The sequence below is a fragment of the Maylandia zebra genome, linkage group LG7 (assembly GCF_041146795.1).
Source record: "Maylandia zebra isolate NMK-2024a linkage group LG7, Mzebra_GT3a, whole genome shotgun sequence".
Classification (NCBI taxonomy): Eukaryota; Metazoa; Chordata; class Actinopteri; order Cichliformes; family Cichlidae; genus Maylandia; species Maylandia zebra.
In genome coordinates, this window is record NC_135173.1 from 42,126,859 (window position 1) to 42,150,054 (window position 23,196).

General features: G+C 38.5%; 1 protein-coding gene across 3 annotated transcripts in view; it reads right to left on the reverse strand.

The window, feature by feature from the left end:
• Positions 1 to 23,196, reverse strand: part of strbp (spermatid perinuclear RNA binding protein) — a 108,615-nt gene that overhangs the window by 55,996 nt on the left and 29,423 nt on the right. For all 3 annotated transcript variants that reach the window (XM_004538305.5, XM_004538304.5, XM_004538306.6), the window contains exon 2: positions 11,972 to 12,062. The gene's annotated coding sequence lies outside the window, so the exon portion shown is untranslated. The remainder of the gene's footprint in view (positions 1 to 11,971; positions 12,063 to 23,196) is intronic.

Sequence of the window (23,196 nt, forward strand, 5' to 3'; positions counted from 1 at the left end):
TTCAATAAATTATGTAATCTCAGTAATGACACAACTGTTTATGCAATTAGTGAATTTAGCACTGTGTTATATTGCTGTTTTGCAGAAACTGTAACATGATTATAGTAATCCATTAAATTGGAACTGCTGGGGACACTTGCTGTACTAGGAAATAACATATAATACTTTTATATGTACTTTTGGCAGGTGTTGTGTCTGTGATTGGACACAGTCTTTTTTTTTTTTCTTGTCAATTCCATTCAAATCACACTGCTAACTTTGGGAACTTCACATTGAGTGTAATTAAGAGTCATGCCAACTGCAAATTGCAGCATGGAAACAGTGCCAAGGAGGAACCCATTAATACTATGACCCTCAATCCAGTCACCAAAATGGAGAGCACTGTACAGTGCACAGTATTTTATTAAGATTAGTTTTACACCTGAGAATCATTGTGCCACAGCTACTTTCAACTAGACTCTAATCAAATGTTTGGTGGGTGTTGGTTTTATACTTCCATCGAATTGTTGTGATATTATTTTCCACGGAAATTAATTTGTAGACTAAACCTTTAATTGTTTTATTTGATTTTAATGAAAAGAGTTTTAATATTTGTATTTTCAGAAATGACAGACTAGCAAACATATTGAGGTAAATGTTTATTGACATGTATTGACTTACAACCCATGTTGTAAGTCAGGGGTCCCCAATCCCAGTCCATGAGGGCCTGCAGGTTTTAGATGTGCCCTTGATCCATCACAGCTGATTTAAATGGAGAAAATACCTTCTCAACATGTCTTGAAGTTCTCCAGAGGCCTGGTTATGAACTAATCATTTGATTCAGGTATGTTGACCCAGGGCAGGGTGAGACCTAAAACTTGCAGGGACACCAGCCCTCGTGGACTGGGATTAGGGACCCCTGTTGTAAGTCATCTAAATGACACGTTTACTAGACACACAAAGCACACATACAAATAGTCATGGATACACAAACAATTACTTCACCTACTAACTCGCCTGATTTTCTGAATTCCCTGCTGATTTCACCTGATCTGTTCATTTTACCCGAGCTTTTCTTCTCCTCTTCTATGTTGGCTGCTGTTTTTCCTCAGTTCTTTTTCAGTCTCAGTCTCAGTATTCTTGGTATATTTAGTATCCTCACATGCAGCCTTTACTGGTTCATGTTTATTTATTATGTCTTTCAAGATCATTATTAATATTTGCACAATATAAAATTAATATTATATCCAGAAAATCAATTTAGTACCAGAAACAATTTTAAAATGTGATGCCTGTGATCTTTTTTTAATTGCGCAATATAAATTGGTGTTTTCATTGTTAATTATTCATCCTGCTGATATGACGAGTAAAATGCGCAGATGCTAATACCACCGTTTAACAGTTCAGTTATTAATCATTTGTAACTAATTCCACCTGAGAAGTTATTAAAGACCAAAACAAACCATACCTAAAGTATTCTCTTTTGCAAGAACCTTGCAAAAAAGAATTGAAAGAGACAGATAATTTATGATACATCACTTTATTGACTAAAATCGATCTTTCAATTTGTAGAATAAATAAGACAAGGCAAGGTCAAACTTTTGAACCCATTAATTGATTTCTAAGGACACATATGACCCTTTAGTTACCATTTTGATTCCTTCACCCCTTATTATTGGTTGATGACTTTCTTGCGATCTGAAATTGTAGGCTGCAAAAATATGCATTTACTGCTTCTCTTGAAGAATGATAGTGTTCAGTTACCCTACAGGGAACTATAAATGACTACACTGTAGTTCTTCCTTGACTGTGTCCAGGTGCAGGGCAGGATAGGTCAGAGCAAAGTGCTGATGAGATGGGAGAAAGCATAAAAAATGCTGATGTTGCCTTTGCAAGGGAAATAGATAACATTGACAGGGGAGTGTTAGTCCCCTCGGTCGATTATTAAAATGGAGAAAGCTGAACGCGTATGCAGTTCCTGCTGACGGTAGGTCAGACCATCTACCTGTCTGTCTAGCCGTTTATCTCTCAATCTCTCCATATATGTGTAAAACTACAGACAGATATATTTACTGTATATCTGATACGTATAGTATGTATTTGTATATCCACATCAACTTACTCAACTCAACTGTATGAGTACTGTCCTGCGTCAGTGTGGGGAATAAATAGACTATCACTATGCCAGAACTGAAGCATGCTGCAACCGTGTGTGTGTGTGATATAGTGTGTTCTGTGTGTGTGTGTGCACACTGGTAGGCTCCTGCTGTGCTGATTTCAGCAGGAACAGATGGTCCTGCCAGGCCTCTAGTGTGAGAGGACTTGTGAATGTGCATACTGTGTGTGTGTCCTGTTGATGTTCTCCTGTGTTTTTCCACAAATAATCTGCCACACTTACACTTCCTGTCTATTTTACATATGACTACACACATACACAGACCCACTGACACTGATTGTTGCAGTGTAAGTGATATCTTCGTGGTCTTTGGCCTACTTGTCTATTCCATTGACACTTAGCAGCTTAATCCTGCTTGAAAGGATCTTCACTGCTAAGCTCATGTTTGCCAACACACAAAGCTGTCGTGCCACCCACCACTTTGCTTGTGTGTGCCTGAGCAGGTCCGTGCATGTGCGACTGGTTATAAACACACATTACTGCTGCTAAAGGGTTAAAAAAATAACGTGAAGCACTGATGTGCCCAGTAAAATATATAAATGCACCAGAAACCAATAAAAAGGCTGGGTATCGCCAACAAACAGCTAATTAGCAAAATATACAAGATTTTTGAATCAAGGTTACATGAAACTAGAACCCACGCCCAACAACTAATGCTTTGGTGATTAAGTCAGTTAAATTCCTTGATATAGAGCACAAAAATTACATAAAATAAACCACTGTTACAAAGGAGTTGGGGGGATGAAAATGTATTATTGCTGCTATTACCACTTTGACATTCCATTAACAACTTCAAATCCAATATCTTTTAATCCTAAAGGACTTTATCATACATTCTACAACTGCACTTTATTCATGTTTACCTGGAACTAGGCTGGCAAAGATCCAGGTAAGGCCAAAGCCAAAAAAATGGGTCACAGATCAAAGTGCCAGATCAACTAACCAGGGCAAATTAGCAAGATGTCGCAATCGGAAACATACGCCGGTGGGAGTGGAAAGTTCTCTAGCTAATCTACTAGCAATGTGCTAATTCACAAAATCACATGCAGCCACTTCATTTCAGTAATAACACAATGCACCAAGCAACACTGCAAAATACCATGTAAAAAACACATTTTAGATGGTATCTTACAATGTAAGAGTAGGTTTCATGTTTCCTGTTTCCTTATGAACCCAGTTGGGCATTTCATGTCAATGTGAGGCAGCTGAAGGAGAATGAACAGATGTTTGACATAAGGCCAGACTCTATACTGCACGAGGTCTTGTAGGGTGAGAGAAACGTTCTCTGGATAAATCTGACACCTCAGGAGGGGGATTTATCCCAAGAAAGACTACTTCATTATAGACTATTCCTCTTAAAATCTGTGTTAGTTGAGTTGTATGATGTGCAGAAAAACATCAAATATTGTTAACTTCAGAATTCTAAACCATCCTTAAGGTACTCAAGTTAAAGTTACTGTGCCAAGTGTGGAAAAATGCATGCTATGCACTTGTTTTTTTCTTTCCTTTATGTGATATGAGGCTGTAGGTATTAAAATTTCAGATTATCTTAAAATGTTGAACTATTGAGATGAAATTTGGAGATAAAAATTACACTTTGAGATAACCCGATCAGAAAAAAACTTCCATACATTCATAATAAAGAAGGAAAATCCTTGAAAGAGTTTTGGTGAGATGCTGATGCTCTTGTGTGCTTGGCATTGTCATTATGGATCGATTTATGTTTAGAAATGTGTCAAAAAACCTGATACTCTGTAAGCTAAAGAAGTAGCTTGGCTGACTGTAATAACCACTAAAAGACAAATCCTTCCATGTGCCTTGTACTGCGATTCTTCATTTCCCTCTGACACCCTACGTTAAGCTCAGTTCTCTGAGTTCTGCTCTACTTCATCAAAATACCAGTATGTTTGAACACCATAAATATGACTTGCAAAGCCCTAAACATTTGGGGTGATGAGTCAGTGAAGTGTGACAGAGCAGAGGCATAGACTTGGTATTGAACACACAGTTTTGGGCAATCCACCGGTGCTATTAGGTGGACATTCTGACAACAATTTCATCTGGAATTCCAAATATATCAGCACTTCTGCCAGCAACTATCATCCCCACATCAGACACAAACATAAGCTATGGTTTTAGTAAACTACTTGCTGAAAACCTTCGTAAATGATGTTTGTGATTTACTCCAAATGTTGTGCTCGGAAACTCAAACACGTTGGCAATACGGCCAGGCACAAAAATGTCCGTGTCCACACCTTTCAGTCAAAAAACTGCCAGTGCACATATTTAGTAAATCCTCACAATAACTTTTTTACACCAAAACTGGGTTTTTCACTGGGCTTAAATATTAAAAATGATCTGGGCAGAATTGAGGCCAGAAATGATTTAATATGTAATGTTGTTAAAACCATCTAAATTATGAAATGCATACTGCAGTCGTGAACTCATTAGAACAGCTAGGGTTATCCAGATGTGAAGTAATCCCCTAATGGTCTTCTACTGTGATACACTGGACAAACTAGAAGGCACACACACACACACACACACACACACACACACACAGACACACACACACACACACACACACACACAGACACACACACACACACACACACACACACACACACACACAACCACACACACACACACACACAGACACACACACACACACACACACACACACACAGACACACACACACACACACACACACACACAACCACAAAGAACTGTTAGTGGTAATATGTCCACTCTCCCTCTATCGTTCCATTTTCATTAATAAAATCAGTAGTGTGGCGAGTGGAGACAGATGAGCAGATTAGCAAGATTTACTACAAAAGCTAAATCACATCCAGTATTTTCATATCCAGCAAGGATATAAAGTAACACTTCTGACAATAATAAGAGTAATAGGAGTGTGTCCTGCCATTCGTTCTCTTGCTTGTCATTGTTTTTCTCATTTTCACTCTGAAGCTATTTCCTCTCTGTCTTGTGTTCATACTGCAGAGAAAACAGTGTCTTGAATGCAGATTGCTTTACCTTTCAGATAAAGTGACCAACTATTGATTTCAGTAAAACTACAAACAAGAAAAAAGCACATTCATTCTTAAATAATAACAGATACCGGAGGCCCTGTGTGAACACATATATTCCTGTTACCTAAAAAAAACGGTTTATGCATGTCTGATAGTATTCCTAAAACGTGTGCCACATTAGGGAGCTTCATTTTCTCTCCCATCCCCCTTGCTTGTTAATCTGCACTGCTTTAGCAGCATCTGATCAGTGCCTCCATTCATTGCAGGTCAATTTGGGCTGTGTGCTCGATATGGCTGTCTCATTACACACTTCCTTCCTGTCTGTCTCTCCGACTCAGGGGAGAAGACGGTGGGACTCAGAGGCGAGAGGAAGGAACAGGAAGAGAGAGAAAGGAAAGGAAGGGTGGGACTTGATGGGGGAAGAGTGTGACCAGAAGGGAGGTTAGAAATGAGAAGATAAGACGGGGAAAAGATAGAAATATACAGAATGAGGGAAACAGAAAAGGTTTACAGTGTGTGTGTGTGTGTGTGTGTGTGTGTGTGTGCGTGCATGCAAGCCACAGGGACTATTGATGAATAATTAAAAACAATTTAGCATGAATTATGATTGACCCATCTTTTAAATTATCTGATTATCTTATATCTAATCTGATGATATATCCATATAAGATTAACACTTTAAAATGAAAGGAATATTCTAGTTATTTTTAAACCCAAGTTGGGTCTCTCTCATAAAGCAAGAAATCGACTCTCTAGCCTTGTGTATGTGTGTCTGATCACTGGCTTTCTTGATTAACATATGTCACAGAGTAAATAAAATGACAAACCTCTACTGACTTGACATTTATCGTTGCTCATGCATAACTGCATGTGTTCCTAATTTGGGCCTGATAATAATTTCAATAGTTCCTAAAAGGAAACACAAAATCATCAAAAAGCACCAATTATATTTTGGATGCCTGCAAAATGGAAGTCAATCACCACCAAGTCATCGGGGGGAAATTATCTTCACTGTACTGATTAAAATAAAGAAGCAGTTGACTAAGGTTACAGTATTATCATGGTCACAGTTAAGCAGAAAAAAAAGAACAGGAAAGGAACAGTGCCCCCTTGGACTGAAGTCGGTATCCTGACACATCTGTACTCAAAAGTTCACAATAAAAACTAGGGATGTCAACAGGACGGACACTAACTGTACCTTTCAATACCAACACTCTGAAAATGTGACAGCACATGATCATTTTTTAATTGCAAAGGTACCGTAGGCCCCATATTTACTGAGAAGTGCAAAACAACATTAATACTCAGATACTAATAGATATTAAAAATGATTGCAACAGTATTCATAAGAACAGTTTCAGTCTTCTCCTCCTCCAACTTCACACAACTTCACAAAGCACTGCAGCAGGACAGGCAGGCACACAGCCCCTTCCCCACTAGCAGCTGAACGCGTGAGCAGTAGCACAACAAACTTGGCGTGCATCTTGAAGACTGACAGCTCAGCTTTATGAGGAATCATGAGAGGTCAATAAAGTTCCTGTTTCAACAGCATTGGCATACTGTATTAAACAGTTATTATAAATATTAACTCGGCACACACCAACGTTAACCATTTAACTATTAGCAATTATAGCTGTCCATTAAGTTATTATTAAAGCAGTATCTAGCACGGGAATGTCAAACTTATATCACAGGCCACATAGACCCCACTTTGACTTTATGTGGGCCAGACTGATGATACTTCCCATTCTGTCAGTGTAAAAAGTTTAACTGTGCATTTAATCAATGAGATATCTTAATATAACGCAGAGATAAAGAAATGCTGATAAAGAAATGCTGCTGTAGTAAATTAAAGAAGTCTGTCAGGATGACTTTGGGCTTAAATTGCAAGAAGTAATGTGGAGAATTACAGATTTATCTATAATTTAATTACTTTGGTGAAGGAAAAGCTCCAAAACTTGTGAAAATGAAGTTAAAAGTCCAAAAATAGAGTTCTTCTTCCCACATTTTCCAAAGCCTTCCAGCAAGCCAGATTGGAGTCTTTGCCGGGTCGATTCTGGCCCCTGGACGTAATATTTGACATCCCTGATCTAGCAGCTGTGACTAACAATAAAACAATAATGAATAATGTTAGTGTCGGAGCTAGGCAGCAAACATTGCCAGTCCTGGCTGTCTGTAACATTAACAGACGGTGCTAATTTTACAAGATAACATGTTTTTTTTGCATGTGCACCTAAAAAAATCCCCTTGAAGGTGAGAAAAGTCTAACAGCACTATACTGAAAGAGTGGCAGCTGAACTTAACAACTCTAGTTTATCAACACCACAAATACGGTTCTAAATCACCAGAAGCACTGGAAATAAACAGGGCTATATGTGAATACATTTACATGCCTCTTGATTTTGTCGCAAAAATGGTATCAAGATCCGAGTATTTTCCTGGGTGTCGGTATCGAGTTTGAAACTGTAGTATTGTGACAACTCTGACTTCCTTCTTTCCTTCTGTCATGGCTACTTTTGCTGCTAGAGGGCTTTGTCACTTGAACTTAAATGTGTCGTTTTGCTGCACTGCTGCTGTTTTACAATTTATAAAGTTAGAAGACTGACATCCTGCTGGTCCAACAGGTGAAGGTGTTTATCTGTCCAATGCGCTTTGTTGGAGAAAAGAGCCTTTTTCTCAAGCAGACTCTTGTGCAAGTATTTCACAGCCAAATGTCCAGCCACCACGGTCATGGTCGCTAACAAGAAGGAAAGCAGGCAGCAGAGAAAACCATCCTCACGCTCTGTCTGTTGGTTTTTTTTAACAACTTCTTGGTCAAATGAATTAAAACAACATGTGACCAAAAATCTGCATCTTCTCTGCTTTTAGATTCAGACCTGCTCATCTGTGTGCAAGTGTGCGCATGTGGGGAAAGCATTAAACTGCACCAAGGCATTAGACAAAGGAAGGAAAGAGAGTGAGAAAGCGATTCAGGCTCAACTTTTCCCATTGGGATTGCTCACCATGGCTACGGAAGCATTTTCAGCCGTATGTGTGACATAAGGAAGTGTGAACAAGACACATGTAGACAAGGAGTGAATGAATGATAACATGGCGGCAATGAGATACTATCATGAGCTACTCAAATGAACCTATATGTAATGTTGCTAGGAAGAATCAGACTATATGCAAATTACACTGCAGTAAATATTATTTAAATCAGACTCTCAAATATTGGATAAATAAACATTGCAGATAAAGTTGCAAATCTCATGTTCCATATATAGGACTGCAGCTACTTATCCACAAGATACACGATCCCCTACAGAAAACACGCAAGGCGGCAGGAAAAAGCGGTGACCCAATACAAATGGAAAACAGAGAGCGAGAACAAACAGCAACAAGAGTCTATCACATCTCATCTTACAAGCAGACAATCAGACCCCATCCATATTTTAAGAGCTACGGAAAACTGTAACAATGGGCTGTCATGATCCAAGATTAGTGGAGGGCAGTTTTAATGAGGGGGAGGGCACAGAGGCATCGTGTTTCCACGCTGGCAGCCAAACTCCAGTATCTACTGAGGGCAATTTGTCAGAATTCGGTAACAAACCATCAGAAAGAGTAATTGAACTTCAGCAATAAATCCAATTTTGTAAAGCGTCATATTATGAAACCAAGCGAATTCAACAGTAGCTCAGTTACTGATCATCATCACAACATTTTATATTACTGTTGACTACAAATGACAACTTTTGGTTGTATCAGCAGTTTGCTGATCATTTACTATCTTTTCCTGAAAGAGAAGTAAATTGGCAAAAGGTTGGCTCGATACAAAACACAACTGTCTCCGTTTTTCCTCTGCAATAGGTTTGTCGACATTTGCATAAAGCCATATAGCCAATGTTAGTGATGATGAATTATTCATGGGGTATAAAGGGAAGAGACTTTTACAGTGTGGTCCTGCTTGACAGTTGTGTTATGGACCTACCAAATGTTTGTGTGTGTGTGTCGGTGCGTTTGTGTGCAAGGGTGTTGAGTTAGAGTCAGAGAGAGAGAGTCTAAGAGAGAGAGAAAGAGAGAGAGTGATGCGCTCTGCTACACTCACCGGCAAAGTCACTGCTTTCTCAAGGACACTGCGGCTAAGGGGCAAGAAAGAAAGAAAGAAGGGATGGCAAAGAAGAACAAGCCAGCATAGGAGAAAGACCCTTGGTAAAAGACTGAGAAAGATAAAGAAAGAAGCAGAGACTAAACTCTCTGCCTTGTGGTATACCTCTGCCAACCAGTGAAACTGCAGTTTATGTTTACTCATATAATATATGTATTCAGATAACCGTGGTCTTCACCTTTGACCAGCAAATTAGGTTTACTGTTTGTGGGCAAACAGAATAAAATTTCATCTACATGTTCCTGAGATATTGCTTTCAGCAAAATGTTACAAGGTCATAGTGACATTGATGTTTACATTAAAAAGCAAAAACAAACAAAGAAAATAACAAACAAATTATTTTTTTACCCCTTTAGTCAAAAAAACAAACAAATTTTTGAAAATCCTCAATATGCTATATTGACCTTGAGTCTGACTTGTGACAGCTGTGGACAACATGACTATCCACAGCTATCCCTGATGCTGAGATATAAAATGGAAAAAAAGACTGAATGTTGTAAGCAGCAGGCTAAAAAAAGTCTAAAGAAAGAAGGTCTGATTATTTGGGATGAACATGGCAGCATGCTTGATTGTCTTTGTGTATGTATAACCAATTAATTTATTGGTTATTACAGTTCATGTTTAGGTTTATTCATAATTTATTCTAAATCACCTTATAGCTTTAAACTCAAAAACCTAAAACGAAAACAAATCCCAAAGATAGCGAAGTCCAATATAATGACCGATATTTTCATTCTCATGAAAACCCGACAGATAAACATGTGTTACGTTTAGTTTTTTAAGAATCTTTACCAAGATAATATTACAATTCAGTTTAAAAATAATCTTGTTTTTTTGTCATAACAAGTCGTGAATTAATTGTTTATACTCCACGCCTGCTTACATCAGCTGGTCGTGGTGTCTTTTTCGACAGGGAAGTTGCAGAGTGTGGACAAACTATGCAACATCTACACTTGGTCAAAGGGTCTTTCTCCTATCTTGTCTTTACTTTTTATATTTTCATTTAAATGTTGATAAGAAGATATTGGCAAATAGCAAATATTAGTCAATATATCAAATATATTGGTTGGGTTCTAACAGTATGTGTGGCATCTTAGTGTGGCTCAAAAATGATGTTAATTTGTGATTTAAGGACTAATGTCTGCAGCACCATTAACACAAACTAAATCTACTCACGGAACACTGACAAGCTCCCCAACTCAACATCCCAGCGAGCAAGCACACATGGTAAAGTTATGTTACTCACACTGTGAAGGAAAGCAGTCAAGCGTGTTTTTCTTTTGCCTGGTTCAGTCTCACCAGCAGTCCACTAAAACCTCTATAGCAATCAATTATTTACACATAAACACACACACGCAGACCCCAAAACAGTCCCACTGAGATGATAGTGGGGAAGACCGCTGGGTGAACTGCATAAAAGCTACTTTACATACATAAGTAGGCAGTTTACCAAAGCAGAGTGAACCCGGCAACCACTAGGACCACAGCCCCTGATCCACTGTGATCAGTAAATATGTCTAACTTAAATTCATTGTCAGTGTGAGACCACAATGAAAATGAAACCACAAATGAAGATGAGGCACTCATTTTTCTCAGATAATATCAGGATAAGTTGTAATGTACAAAAACTTCTACAGACGGTTGGGAGTGTATGAGATATACACAGAGACAGAGGAGCAGATCTTCAGGTATATGTATACTTTTCCAACAGGTTTGAAGGTTAAAAAGCAAACAAACAAAGAAAAGAAAAGGAAAGCAGCAAATTCATATTGCTAGTAATTTTATTTTGTCAGTCAACTATGTAAACAGTTGGCCAACAAATACATCTGTCAACCCATCAATAAATTGCATTGATGAGTAAGCAGATGTTTTAACAACATAGTAGGTACACAGACTGTTAACTGGGGGAACATATTGTACAAGCTAGCAAAAATACATGTATTATAGGGAAGTGGAAAAACACATAAATGTGTGATACCCGTTTATGTGTACCCATAAATCAAAATCAGACTTGCGTGTGCGCGCGCACACACACACACACACACACACACACACACACACACACACACACACACACACACACACACACAAGGTACAAAAATTCCAATTAAGATGTAAATCTTGAATTTGACCGGATTCCATCTGTTCACTCACAAGCAAATTCGGCCCCTCTTTAAAACCTTTTGTATGCTGATGGGGGAACTGTTTCTATTTAGCAGATTTATGATGGAATTCTTTTTGCCGAATAGTTCCCAAAGCGTTGCTGAACATCTGTCTCTTTTCCTCTTTTGGCCAAAAAAAATCCCTTCTTTGATCGTTTTCTAGGTAAAATTCAGCACAAAATAAAGCCGTGTCTATATTACTTAAGTATGAAACCGTCATTTCTTTTGAACAGCCTCTGATGAAAGCACTAATCTTGAGAAGGGTAACAGAAAACACGAACAGACTTAGTTTTGGCCTCAGTGGGCTCAGTGCATCAGTCTCTTTGCTACAGGGCTTGTCTTGCTTTCAGAATTACTGGTCTAAACTGTCAACACTGAGCCACCCAACTATAGCAGTAGCAACACTTTAAACTACAGTGTGAAACAGAGTTCAAGACAGCCTACAGAGGTACAGTATACAGACTACTCACTCACCCTCCTTTGGCCTCCTATTGGTTTATCTGTCCACTTTTCCCCCTGTCTGTCAGTTTGGAGTCACGGTGTTTGAGCAGGCAGGGTTCAGCACCTGAGAAGACACAAGTTTAAAGTCTGGTCAGTCACTACAATGGCACTTAAGGGCAATGTTCTGCTTGACTTAAAGCGATCACAGGGGGAGAACGTATCATAAGACAGATATTTTTCACTGCAAAACTTGCTTTACTTTACTTTTTCCTTTGCCTTCATCAGAAACATCAAAAAGAAAGGGGATAGGGAAAACAAAACCTTAGCTAAAAAATGTAAAAAAATTATTAGAATTGTAGCAAACATTTCTAAAAAGAAACTACAGAGAAATTATTGCATCTCTCTCTCTTTTTTTCCTCTCGTAGAAAATGAAGAAGTGCACCAACTGGCATAATCTTCGCTAACCAGAAAACTGACCCTAAAGAGGAAGTAGACTATTATTTGCATGTGTCACTTAACACAGCAAAGTGTTTGAAACGAGAACTTGCATGCAAACAGTTCGATCACATTGCACTCTATCACAGAACTATCTATGAAATGCTGTTGTTCATTCCTCTAAGACTATCTATTAATTTAGCTGCACAATTCATGCAACATTAGCCACTTCCCAATGATGACATAATTTACTACCTGACGCATTTTTCTTCCGTAGAGCCATCACAGCACAAAAGGTTGCTTATTTTTGTTATGATAAGCACTTACTACTTTTCACCTCGCTCTTCTACTTCTCTTACACAACTACCTTTTCATAGTTGCTGAACGCTTCCTGGTCCTATTTCACAATACAACCTTGCTCTTTTCTTTTAACAAGCTTTAGTCTAGAAAGAAAATTATGAAATAGTTTTGTATTAATACTCTGATAACACATTGCTGGTTTATGTTCTGTGTTTCTGCGATGCAGTAAAAGGTATGATTGATCTGCTTTACCAGGAAAGTTGTCACGATGTCCTGAATTCAGTCCCAATCATTCCAAAATCATATCACACACCCCTACTTTAGAATTAAATAAACAAAAACGTGTTAAGGTGGCAGATGGTAAGAAGTGCAGCTGTGCTGATAGCAACAGATTGTGGAAAATTGTGCAATATTAAAATTGGGTAGTTGCCATTAATAATTTCTAGAGCCTACAGTCTGCCCTGTTAAGCACAGTTTTATCACATTTCAAATTCACTGCTAAAACACATTAAAGAATAACAGATGAAACAACTGGAGACAGTAAATGATGGGTTTTTCATAACACAGTAAAGACCAACCACCCTTGAATGGTGGATCATGGTGGTAAAGATTTTGGTTGCACACCTTCTTTATGTGTGCACTGAAGAGATTTCTGAGTATAGGTCTGAGAAGCTATATACTGTTGTATATTACAGTCAAATCACTAACCTATGAGACACTTTGTGAAAAAAAGAAAAGAAATTGATGTTCCTGAAAAACCAGATATAACAGACTGACAGTGGCGCACCCTCAAAAAAAAGTAACAAGACACTATCATACAGCCAAGAAAATCAAAGCAAAACAAATAGTGAGTATTTGCTGTGTGTTCTTTCGAGAAGCAGTCACACCTTGGATAATAGAGCATAAATAAGGTGCGGCACTGGCAGGTGTAATGGATCTCATGGTTCTGCAAGACAAACTGGTTTCCAGAGATTTTGTTTGTCAGTCTATTCATTATGTTTACACGTGCATGCAAACACAGGACGCTGCAAAGACTGCACACACACACACACACACACATACAAACACAGGCACATTTTAATGCTTTTTACTAATTGTGTTCACTAAATTGTGTACACTCACTGGCCACTTTATTTGGTACACCTGTTCAGCTGCTCATTAATGCAAATTAACAGTCTAATTATCCAATCACATGGCAGCAACTCAATGCATTTGGGCATGTGCACATTATCAAGACAGCTTACCTAAGTTCAAACTGAGCATTAGAATAAGAAAGAAAGGTAATTTCTTTCACTTTGAAGGTGGCATTGTTGTTGGTGCCAGACAGGCTATCAAACCTTGACAAAGATGGGCTACAGCAGCAGAAAATCACACCAGGTGCCACTCCGGTCAGCTAAGAACTATCGCTCTGTCGTGGTGAAGAGAGAGCTGAGGCTGAGGCTACAATAGGATTAAATAGGATTAAAATTCCAAAAATTAGACAATATGAGTGACTGGATAAGCACTGAGTCTTGATTTCTGCTATGACATTCAGATGGTGGGGTCAAAATTGTGTGCAAACAAATTAAAGCACCCTGCTTTGTGTGGTGCAGGGGATGTTTTCTTTGCACACTTTGGACCCCTTAGTAGTAACTGTGCATTGTTTAAACCCCACCGCCTACCTGAGTATCGTTGTTGACCGTGTCCATACCTTTATGACCACACTGTTATAAAGGTGTTTCCAGCACCTTGTTGAATCTATGTCATATGGAATTAAAGAAATGCTGAAAGTAAAAGTGGGGCCAACCAAGTACTAACAAGGTACATCAAATAAAGTGGCCGGTGAGTGTATATTTCACTTTAATGATGTTATTTTGCATGCTTTTGGGGTGGGGGGTTAAGCACCTCAGGGTCTTGTTTATGAGTGACAGGAGAAGGGAGCGGGAGATCGACGACGGATTGGTGCTATGGCTGCTGTGATTCGGACGCTGTATCAGTCCATCGTGGTAAAGAGAGAGCTGAGTGTAAAAGCGAAGCTCTCAATTTACCAGTCGAGCTACGTCCCTACCCTCACCTATGATCACAGGCTGTGTGTAGTGACCGAAAGAATGAGATCACAGATACAAGCAGTGGAAATGAGCTTCCTCCGAAGGGTGGCTGGCCTCTCCCTTAGAGATAGTGTGAGGAGTTCGGCTATACAAGAGGGGCTCATAGTAGAGGCTCTGCTCCTCCACATCGAAAGGAGCCAGTTGAGGTGGTACGGGCATCTGACAAAGATGCCTCCTGGGCGCCTCCTGGGTGAGGTGTTCTGGTCATGTCCCACTGGGAGGAAGCCCTAGGGCAGACCCAGGACACGCCGGAGAGATTATATCTCTCGCCTGGCCAAGGAAGGCCTTGGCATTCCCCCCTTTAATGTAAGGCATAATCTGCTTGTCTTTTTGAAATTTTGGTTTCTCTGTGTGTGTGTGTGTGTGGGGGGGGGGGGGGGGGGGGGGGGGTATCTGGAAGGTTTTATATCATTTAATTAACAAGAACAAAGCACTACTCAGCAACTTGGGCCATGTAGAGTATGCAAATATGAATCCTTGAATAGCTAAGCTAAAAGTTAATTAGGACATGTTGTTAATGCTTTCTATGAGTACACTGAGTGCAGACCAACTATTCAAAACAGACACAGCAAAATAAAAAAATGCACCATTATGGGGAAATTTAAAAAACAAAAAATAGAGCATTTTATGCTAAAGATTGCCCATCATTAAGTAAGCAGTCTTTCAGTTTGATAATAATGCATTACAATTTGTGTGGCATATCCTGTGGCAATATTCTGCAGCAACTGACACATAAATTAGATCTCCCACAAAACAGAGATTTAAAGCCACTCTGTAATTACAGATGTGAACATTATATCCTAAAAAAATCTCTTCATATTGTTATTTTTCACAGAAAATGTGACAGATATATTATGCAGAGGTATAGTAAGGAACGAGATTATGTTTAGAAAATCACTTTTTACACCTCTTTAGCGCTGGAAAAGTGACACAGATGTGTATTAGTTTCCTTTGTTGCAGAGCACTACTGCAGGAGTTGTCGAATTTCCCAGAGGAACCCACCCGAGGGATTAATAAAGTTCTATCTTATCTTATCTAATCTTAACTAAGACATACGGCATTGTCAGATAACAATCACCATCGACTGGCACGGCTCTTAATAGAGAGCTCGAAGGAAGAGAAAACAAACATTGTGTCGAGCACTATTTAATTTGCCAATCCTTCACATTTAATTTGCAAACCATTATTGATAGCACAAACAAGAATCTTGATGTCAAACTGAGACGCAACGGTGCAATGAAGCGTAGGCCAAGACATGATTTTACGCTACAGTAGGAGGTATAGGAATTTTACTCAATTCATAAACCAAAAACCCTTAAAAAAATTTTTTGTTTTTACATATGGCCAGAAAAAACACAGATTTGGACTGAGAGGCCTTTCAGAAGAGTAAGGTACTTTCAACACAGCCGAGGGAAGCTGGAGACAAAGATGACCAAGCAAATTACACACCTAACCCTAACCCTTATTTTCTGACCAGCAGGAAACCCCCTATTAATTACTCAATTTAATAATTCCTCAACCAAACAGCAAAAAGTAAAATCCACATGCTTTCAGAGCAACTGCCTCACATAATAAAGGAATTATAGCTAAAATCTCCACTTTTTAAGAAATGCCTACAAACATGCCTTAGTTAACAGTTAGAGGTGGGAATCACCAGAGGTGTGGACTCGAGTCACATGACTTGGACTCGAGTCAGACTCGAGTCATTAATTTTATGACTTTAGACTTGACTTGAAAAAATGTTCTAAGACTTGTGACTTGACTTGGACTTTTACACCAATGACCTGGGACTTGAATTGGACTTGAACCGGTTTACTTGAAAAGACTTGATATTTTACCCCAAATATAAAATTTAACATGCATATTATATAGAGATTGAAAATGTGACGTCATTCACGGGTAGAACCGCAAAGGATTCTGGGAACTCGTGGCAAGCGGTACTAGCGCACGCAGGCTTTCAATTTAAATCAGTCACACAGCGATAAAAAGAAACACAAAAATGTCAAGAAGCTGTTGTATTATTAACTGCAATAGCCGGTCGCATGACAGCCACGGGAAGCCGACGGGTAAAGAGATCGGTTGTTATCGGATTACGTCGTTGAAGAGAAATTGTTCGAGCCATGTTTCCGAAGTAACAAAGAGGCGACGGATGGCCTGGATTGCAGCCATTCAAAGACCAAATATAACGTCCCAGAACACTCCAGCTCACAGGTTAGTCTGCTCCAAGCATTCCCACAAAGGTCAGTCTGCTGTTGTAGTTAATGCGTCATTTTTCTTAACATAATTGGTGATATAGGTTACAAGCAAGTCTGGCGCTGAACAGAAATTGTCGCTCCTTTGTTTATTGTGCATAAATAGTGAATTGTCCTGACACAATATTGCGTTTCGCTTGTGTTATTATGGTACATTGACAAAAACATATACTTTTATTCACAGAGTAAAACAGTTGTTTTGTATCACCAATTGCCCAGTACGATTACAGCATACAATATTATTGTCACTGCTACATTTCTGTGATGGGTACCAGAAATTATTTCCACTGCTAATTAATTACCGTTGAGCGCAAAGGTCCTATTAATAAACGGTTAACGAATGTGTATTTATGAAGACAATTTGTGAGACTGGTAAACTTATATGATACGTACGATGGTCTTTCGTTCTACACGGTGCGTTTCAAGGTCCTGCACCCATCCGTCGGTAAACTGTACCTGGGCTTGTTGCAGTGACCGGAAGTTACTAAACTTCACGAGTGTATGCACTCACTCCAAGAACCGTATGATTATAAATATGCATATAAATATGCTAAGATGAGATAGCTGACTTCATCTAACTAGCAAATGTTGTCCAGGCTACGTTGGTGATGCAGTTTTTTTTTAATGTGTATGATATTTTTGTCATGCGATTTGTCCTACAACCACATCCAAGAATAACATGCAGCTTATCTCAGAACTGTCGGTGAAAATTATTCTTGGAGCTAGGTTTAATTGAGCTGCATTTTAAAGAGGTGCAATTTCACAATTTGTGTATATTTTCTAAGTTCACTATTTTGTCATGTGTTGAGAAAAACACAGATATAAAAATTACATGGTCTAATATTTACATTTAGCATATAACTGCAACATGCTTTTTTTCGTTTTTTTTTTTAAGACTCGAAAGGACTTGAAATTCAAAATTTCAGACTTGTGACTTGACTCGGACTTTTACACCAGTGACTTGAGACTCGACTCTGACTTGCCTGACATTACTTGAGACTTGACTTGAGACTTGAGGATAAAGACTTGAGACTTACTTGAGACTTGCAAAACAATGACTTGGTCCCACCTCTGGGAATCACCATACATCCCATGATACGATATTATCACAATACTTAACGCACGATACGATATTATTGCAATTTTTTTTAAATATTTTGCGATATTCAGATTCTGTACATAAAGGTAAACTTTATCAATATTCATTTTATCTAATATCAAAGTCTTACACTCAGTCTTTCTCTCATTTCAGTCAGTTTTATTGTTGACAAACTGAACTGTTTGTATTACAGTCTAGTCCAACTTAACTGAATGCAACCATCTGGTACAATTATAGCTATTCTGAACTATGCAATTTATGAAAACTATGCAGCCCCTTCAGCAACTGAAGAATTTGAAAGTAAATTAAAACAAAATATAATTTTACATTAAATAAAAAAGTTTTAAACTTAATTCAAATAAAACATGTCTTAAATTAAAATAAGTAAACTGTCATGTTTATTTCTGCCAAAAAAAAAAGTTAAACACATTTGGACAGTGAAGAAATGTCAGGATTCTTGCTCAGAAAAAGGAACATGAAGTCAGAGCATGTTCCAGTCCACAAAAACTTTTTTTGTAACAAAATATCGATTTCTGCTGTCCCTGTATCGATACATTATTAGCAAACAAAATATCACGATACTACACAGTATCGATTTTTCCCCCACCCCTATTAACAGTATAAATGTAAAGCTGCAAAGATTTCTGCTGCTTCTTGGCTTGTTGTGTACGAAATGACAACATTTAGATTAAAATTGTGGACACCAAACAAAGTGGCTCCTGCTGTGCAGGAAACTAATGGGAATACAAATAAATAAACAAACAGACATGTCTCCATTTACACTCCTATCAAGGTCAGGGCTGTGCTCTCTGATGCACATGCTTCATGATACTATGCAACAGAATACACCGCTACCCTCATTTTCCACACGTCTTATTAAAGAACATTGTCACCCGGGGCCTTTGAATTCACTGGATAGATTTTAAAACCTTTCATCCTTCATATTTTGTGGGTTTCATGTGCTGAGTACAGCTACCTTCACCATGCTTTTGTCTACTGTGGATTACTCACAGAATCCCAGATAAAAGAGACTTTTTCATTAGTATAGAGCCCTCATAGTGTAATGTGTGCGGATGTTGCCATTAGTCAGACAATAACGTACTTCTGTTGTGTTGTATTAGTGTGTGGGGTTTTTTTTTAAACTGCTACAGCTATCAATGATTTATTAGGTTTCCTGAGTGCAGCATGTTGAATATCTAGGGTTTATTTGATATTAATTCAACTCATGACATAAGTTGGCCCTCTACATTTGGGACTCTACTCCATTTCTTTTCACTGCTGTTGACTTATTATGGTGAATCATTTTCATTACAGCCATGCTCTTGCACACACCCATCAACTTTATATTCATTCAAAAAATATAGACAATTCTCTGAAATAATTAAGCTCTCCTGAGGACGGTGTGTGTGTTGAGTACGTGAGCTATAGCCTATGCTTTTCCTAGCCCAAGGTGAATATAACCAGACAATTAAAAAAGTCACAGTGAGACATACACTCTGGAAGAAACCCTGGAAATGTTTTTCTCTTTTCATATTTCCTCTTTGTAGAGAAGGGCCAACCCATGGATCTCTACTGACTCAGCCTTGGCTTTAAAAATTCCACTCAGGAAACAACTAGAAGGGGACGGGGAAACAAACAGAATATGAGCACTGGGTAGAAAGGGAGATAGCATGTGATTCGGCACTATAGAAAATCCAGTGATACCGCAGAATGATTGAGGGTAAGAAACAAAGATGTCGGGAAACAAGTATACATCAGGAATAAAAACTAAAAGGTGCCAGGGTGTTTCCACGTTCAACCTGTTGTTCTTCATTCCTGTGGAGGAAGCTTCGCTTTTCCTCCTTCCACTCAACAACAAAAGCAATCTAAGGTCATACAAATGAAGCCGTTGCATAGTCATTTACTGCCGTCTGCCTTTCTTTATCCTTAGAAGTAAGAGCTAAAAGAAATTAAATAGCCTGTCCTTGTAAAAGAAATGATCCTGAAATCAGTTCAACTGAATCAGAAATATTCAATTTGAAAGTAAAACCCTCACCTATTCTGCTTTAACTACAAAAAAAATAAAGAGGCTTAAATTTCTGTACTACAGTGCCGGTCTGATGTGAGAAAAATTCATGAGAATTTAAATGAGAGCTACCACTGCACAATCAAAAGGACACGCTCAGCTAAACCCTCCAAATTCTCTAAAGGCCTCAAGCCCAATTAGAAAAGGAATGACTTCTATTTAGAAGAGAAGAAACTGTTGTAATGCTATTTCAGCATTGTATCTTTCTACTATTGAACAAAGGGTTTCTCTCCCCTTTGTTCTGCAAAAAAAAAAGTAAAAACAGATCATGACAGCTGGAGTAAGCAAAATTGTCGTGCAGCAACTTTTCACTTTTCTAAAAAACATTACAAATAAATAAATAACTAATAAAAAAAAAACCCTGCTGTTAAAAAAACACATCCACAGAAGGATCAACACACCTCTGCAAAGACTCAGTTCCTTGTTAGGAACTGAGATTACACATCTTAGTTTCAAACATCACTAGAGACCCCTCTATTACACAGCACGACTTTCTGCTTAGTCACTGATCCTGATGTTAGGATTTCTTCTCATTATTAGGTGGAAACGCAGTGCAGGGGAGAGAAGTCTTCAAAGATGCTCCCTGAAATTACCACTTACAAATTAGGATGTGTTAACAGATTAACCTGTTATGCAGCAGAAAACATCCCCGACATTAATGCAGTGTAGATAGCATAATCGAGACACGTATGGACAACCCAGAAAGGTGGACACACAAAGAAAAGAAACTGCTACAGGTTATTTTGTATCAGAGATAATAACACTGACAAAGCTATCACTGGCAGTTTATTTTAATTTTATATTTATTATTTTGAAAATCAACTGCACTGGGTGTTGATTTTGGTTTCCTCCAGAATACAGATTGGAATCGACCAAAACAATTACAATTTCTGCAACCTGCTGACACTGATTTTTGCCAATTTCTATTTTCTCTCAGTAACTAAGATCATAAAAACAAAAATTACCTTTTCTTCGATGCACAATAAAAGAAATGAATAAACTTTACAAATGTTTTTCCCTAAACTGCAGTAAGTTACAGGATATTCTCTCAACTGAACAACTGAAAATAAAACTATAAAAAGAAAAATAGTGCTCTGCTACTGGAAAGAGGTACAAGATAATTAACTGAAAATCAGGTTCTGTAAACCTACCTTATCTTACAATAAAACAAACAGAGAAAAAAAACATTATTTTATTTTTCAGTATGTTTATAACTTCCACAGATAACTGCTTTAACCCGTTGCTCATACCGAGGCTCAACAAGCCTTACTGGTGGCTGGTTGTTGTTGGCTGTGAGCTTTGGATAGTTTTAGCCACTTGGCCTTCGCTAGCATCTTTAAAATGTTCCGCTGAGTGAGGAGGATGTAAGTTTCTGGTTACAAAGGCTTTCATGGTGGTCCCCCCATGGTTTACTTTGGCAAACTTTTTGTCCTCACTCACAGTGACAAGCTTCCATGCTACTGACATGTTAGTGTGTGATATGAATGTGCATGCGACTATTTGCCTGCACTTTTTTGCGCTTGCTGTACAAGCATGAAATGGATAAGCTTTTAATCAGCCATACATGATTCTGACCAGCTGGTAACTGGAAATGAGACGATTCAGGCCCTTGGCCAGTCGATTGATGCATCTTTACTCACAAACATTAATCTCAGCCTGCTTAAAAAGCTCAGATTAGTATTAGTTTTCCTTACTTCTTTATGAAATCTATGACAACACACTGCAAAAAGTAACAAAACAATTTTATGAGCAAAACTAGAAATGACAAGCTGCAGTCAAAACTGGGAATTCTCCTTTAAAAGCAAAATATGAGCATATGCCTGCCCATCAGCAAAACACTGGGCTATAAAATGGTCTATTTGATGCCACAGCTATGAAAAGTGTTTCATCCCATCCAATTAGCCATGCTAGTGTTTGAAACCAACTGATGCGATTCAGTCTTTTTCTACTTTATGGACCATGGTGAATAACTTTGCTGAAAGAAACAGAAACAAGAAAAAGGCAGGCAGACAGACAAGGAAGGGAAATAAAAAAGAGAAGCCTTGACTCCTTGTGATTCCTTCACCCACACTTGTATCAATACACACACACCGCACAATAACCACACAAACACTAAATGAGAAAGAGTGACTAACACTCGCCCTGGGCTTCATGCAGTAGCTCTTAACAAATTCAAGCCTTACCCAATCATTTCCCTTCTCTCCGGGTTGCCATAGCTACAGCCTGTCTCTGTTTCTGTACTTTGGGAAGGGTGAGACTTTACCACTGTCAGTGCATGTGCGTGTGTGTGTGAGAGAGACAGAAAGAGAGAGGAAATGTGTGTGTTTTTGTGTACTCTGTTGTAACCTCACCAGATGGGGTCTTAACACTTCCTCTCTGTCAGCCTTGTATTCACTCTTAGATGGGAAGGTGTGAGATAACAGAGAGGTGAGCTATGCTGAGAGAAGAGGATTGTTGGGAAAATAACTACAGTCTTGTAACTCCTCCTGTGTCATCCCATTTCAGTATTGAATGAGCAACAACCTGACTTCTACTCTCGGGGCAAAGCACTATGTAATCCATAAATACATTTTTTTTTAAAAACACATAGTACAGTATCAGCAAATACAGCTGGGTAATTGGATGCTGAGGCAAAGGAGTGGTTTCTCAAACAATAAAAAAATCTTATAATCCTAATTCGTATTTAAAAACATAGTGGATTAAGCGACTTTTTTGTTACACTTGACCACTTGATATGTACTTCTATAGGTAGTGCCAAATGTTATTTTAAGTACCAGAGCTCAGATGCAACAATCTGCTGTTTAGGTAGACGACACACAGATTTTACTCAGTTTGTTAGATTACTAATCACAGTAGCATGCAACTGCTATCAGAGGAGGCAGAGAGAAAATGAGCAAGTGAGTACGCATGTCAGCGAGCGAGACACAACGAACACTCCAGAGTTTGCACGCATCTTCTACTGCTAGCGTAGAAGATCCATGCGAGCGCTCAGGTCATGAAAGTCAACGGACTGACAGAGA